This window comes from Ranitomeya imitator, chromosome 1, assembly GCF_032444005.1.
Source record: "Ranitomeya imitator isolate aRanImi1 chromosome 1, aRanImi1.pri, whole genome shotgun sequence".
Classification (NCBI taxonomy): domain Eukaryota; kingdom Metazoa; phylum Chordata; class Amphibia; order Anura; family Dendrobatidae; genus Ranitomeya; species Ranitomeya imitator.
In genome coordinates, this window is record NC_091282.1 from 726,537,448 (window position 1) to 726,542,226 (window position 4,779).

Here is a 4,779-nt window from a genome sequence, read left to right on the forward strand (position 1 = left end):
TAACCCTTTAATTTAATAGGTAGAACGGGCAAATTTTGCATATACACACTACTAACATTAGTAGTGTGGAATATGCAAAAAAAATGGGGATATGAGTTGGTTTACTGTATGTATACCATGTCTCATATCATGTCGGGTTTAGGAAGGAGATAGCAAAAGCCGGCAATTGAATTACCGGCTTTAAAGCTATCTCGCGCTGTATGAAATATTAATATATATACATATATGTGTCTACTGACATATATATATATATATATACATATATATATATATATATATATAACTATTCTATGTATACACATTTATTCTACCTATTCTACTGTAAGCTGTCAGTGTGATTTTACTGTACACCGCGCTGAATTGCCGGCTTTTCTCTCTAACAGCGCTGCGTATTTCTCACAAGTCACACTGCTGGTCCGTGTGTAATCCGTATTTTGGGGGCTTCCATAGACTTTCATTGGCATTTTTTTTGCGCAATACGGTGACAATCGCAGCATGCTGCGATTTTCTACGGCCGTAGAAAGCCGTATAATACTGATCAGGAAAATACGGCAGATAGGAGCAGGGGCATAGAGAAGCATTGGGACGTTTGTTTGGCGAGTTTTACGGACGTATTTTCTGCGCTCTTACATCCGTAAAACTCGCTAGTGTGACTCCAGCCTAAAGCTGAATGTGTGTGTGTATGTGTGTGTGTATGTCTGGGATTGCCATCTGCACCGTCGCAGCTACAGCCACAAAATTTTGCACAGTCACACGTCTGGACCCCGAGAGCATCATAGGCTATGTTGTGAGGCAAAATTTTAACCCCACGTGTTCCAATTCGCCAAACAATTTTGCCCCTATCTACATAATGGGGAAAAAGTGAAAGGAAAAGTGTTGGAGGCAAATTGACAGCTGTCAGATGTGAACAAGGGGGACTTAAAGAGTGAGAGTGATGGCGCCAAAGAGTATATACCGTACAGTTGCTAAGGTGGGACCCCGACATGGGATACTCACCACACACGGGGATATGAACACACACACAAAATGCGCCACACACTACCACGTGCTTGAACACATATTACCCTCAGCACACATTTCACCACACATACAACAACCTCGCCACATAAAAGTCGAAACACAAAAGTCGCCGCTCAAAACTCGCCATGCACAAAACTCGCCACGCGTGCAAAACTCACCTCATGGAAAACTCGTCACACGCAAAACTTGCACACGTGGAAAAATTGCCACATGCACAAAAGTTGCAACACATGCAAAAGTTACCTTACACAAAACTTGTGGATCGCCCCCACGTAAGGGCAATGGGGTACTCGGTATCGGGTCCTTCAGTTCCCTCAGTGAGGATGTCACGGTGGCCCGACCCGGACTGTGGCCCTATGAGGGGCGCCCAATAAAAAGGCAGAGTTCGTAGATAACGGTAGTGTTCGTGACGCCACCTGTGGTATTCGGTCTGGGTGACCGACGCTGCTCAGGGGTCCGCTGGGGTGATGGAATGGCAGCTAGATGGTATACCTTCCCACAGGTGAAGCATATCCTCAGGGCTTCCCAGATGTGTAGATGGTGCTGGTGGATGGTGCAAGGCACGGCGAATAACGAGGACACAATGGGTGCAATCTCTTTACCTTTACTGAAGGCTTCAGCATCTGCAGTCCAGGGTGCCGGATGACAGGGTAGGCAGAGTCCGGCCGGTCTGATGGCAATTCCAGAGTCCCCTTATTCAGGTGGAAATCAGAAGCCTTCCCCTTGCGCACAGTAACGTAGTAGGTCCCTACTTGCATTAGCTACCATAAGGTCCTCACTCTTGTTACTTCTCTCTCTCTGTCCCCCAGATGGATAGGACATAACCCGTATGACGGTGGTGGCCTGAGGCTATTTTATAGGGACCCTAGTGTCGCCCCTCCTCCGCGTTGCCACCTTGTCTGCTTAGGTTTTTAGGTCGGACAGCCAACTTGGAATCGACTGCCCTGCTGGTCTCTGAAGTAAAGCGTAGAGTCTATTACTCCCTCGGTGTTCCGGTCACCGGATCTGCGCTCAGATGGAGGCAGCCTGCTTCTAGCTGGTCTCCCGCTGTTGTTTTACTCCTGTTGCTATGACTTCTGTGCTCACTCTCTATGGCACACTTCCTTTCATGTCCTTCCTTAGGAGGCTGCCGCATGGGTTGCAGGCGCAGCTCCGTGTCCTTCTTTCCCTTTCCTGAGCTGAGCCCAGTCTGCTCCTCTCCTACTGACTATCTCCTTCTCCCTCCAGTCAGCTTCTCCCTGACTTCCTAACCAACCCCCAGTTTTACCCAACTGTGAGGAGTGGCCTAATAGATAGAACCTTTTGCTCCCCCTGGTGGCCGGCATGTGAAGTGTGTGTGTGGCTGTGATACCTGGCAGGGTGGACTCCTTTGGTGCCATCAGACGTAACATCACTCCCCCTGGTGAAAGAATTACATTACTACAACGACCAGGACTCTGGAGCGCTGCACTTGCACATACTCAAAGCGCACCACACATAAAACTCGCCACGCTCAAAACTCGCCATGCGCAAAACTTGCTGCACACAACTTGCTACACTGACCTGTCACATGCAACTCGACACACAAAAAGTTGCTACACGCATGTTGCCACACAAAACTTATCTCACAAAAGTCACTACATGCTTGTCGCCACACGCAACTCAACACACACAACTTGACACATGAAACTTGCCCTAAAATACACAAAAGTCTGGCATTATCCTTCAAAAATAAATATCTGATTAATAAGCAGACAAACTACAAGAGCAACAAATATACCATATAGGAAATCCGGCAGCTGTCAGTCACATGACCTGTCTATTATCTGTATGTGTGAGCTAATATATACTGCCGGGGGGGAGGGCTTCATGTTGGCTGGGGATTTATCAGGCTGCCAATTTAGCTTACAAATACTGAGGTAAAAATACTGACCAAATAACGTGTGAACGCGGTCTAATACAGGAGGAGATGACATACAGATATATAGTATATACAGGGGAGATGACACACATGTATATACTATATACAGGAGAGATGACACACAGGTATATACTATATACAGGAGGAGATGACACACAGGTATATACTATATACAGGAGGAGATGACACACACATATATACTTTATACAGGGGAGATGACACACAGGTATATACTATATACACGAGGAGATGACATACAGGTATATACTATATACAGGAGGAGATAACACAGGTATATACTATATACAGAGGAGATGACATACAGGTATATACTATATACAGGGGAGATGACACACAGGTATATACTATATACAGGGGAGATTACACACAGGTATATACTATATAAAGGAGGAGATGACACACAGATATATGCTATATACAGGAGGAGATGACACACAGGTATATACTATATACAGGAGGAGATGACACACAGGTATATACTATATACAGGAGGAGATGACACAAAGGTATATACTATATACAGGAGTAGATGACTTACAGGTATATACTGTATACAGGAGGAGATGACACACGTATATACTATATACAGGAGGAGATGACATACAGGTATATACTATATAAAAGAGGAGATGACACATAGGTATATAGAGGAGGAGATGACATACAGCAGGTATATACTATATACAGGGGAGATGACATACAGGTATATACTATATACAGGAGATGACATACAGGTATATACTATATATAGGAGGAGATGACACACAGGTATATACTATATACAGGAGGAGATGACACACAGGTATATACTATATACAGGAGGAGATGACATACAGGTACATACTATATACAATACAGGAGGAGATGACACACAGGTATATACTATATACAGGAGCAGATGACACACAGGCATATACTATATACAGGAGGAGATGACTTACAGGTATATACTGTATACAGGAGGAGATGACACACGTATATACTATATACAGGAGGAGATGACATACAGGTATATACTATATAAAAGAGGAGATGACACATAGGTATATAGAGGAGGAGATGACATACAGCAGGTACATACTATATACAGGGGAGATGACATACAGGTATATACTATATACAGGAGATGACATACAGGTATATACTATATATAGGAGGAGATGACATAAAGGTATATAGTATATACAGAAGAGATGAAAAACAGGTATATACTATATACAGGAGGAGATGACATACAGCAGGTATATACTATTTACAGGGGAGATGACATACAGGTATATACTATATACAGGAGATGACATACAGGTGTATACTATATATAAGGGAGATGACAAACATGTATATACTGAGGGGAAAATGAGAGGTGTGAGGTGAAATTGAAGGGTGTGAGGTGAAAATGAAAAGGTGTGAGTGCAAAATGAGAGGAGTGAGGGAAAATAGTGGAGTGATCGGAAAATGACAGATGTGAGGTCGAAATGACAAGTGTTAGGGGGGAATGAGAGGAGTGAGGGGAAAATAAGAGGAGTGAGGAGGAAAATGAGAGGTGTAAGGGAGAAAATGAGAGATGTGAGGGGGAAAATGAGAGAAGTGAGGTGCTATAACTAACCACAGATATTTACTATGCTCAGGCAACGCCGGGCTCTTCAGCTAGTAATAAACAGGATTGATCTGCAGTCAAAATTCTAAATATGATAGATATTTAAGTGAGTGGGTTTCTATGAAACACGCTAAATAAACATTATTCTTCCTTAAAATATGTCCCCTGCCACTAAAAGAATGTAAAAATGTCAGCTTGAGGCAGAGTCGGTGCCTGGTATTGATATTTTGGGTGTGTTATG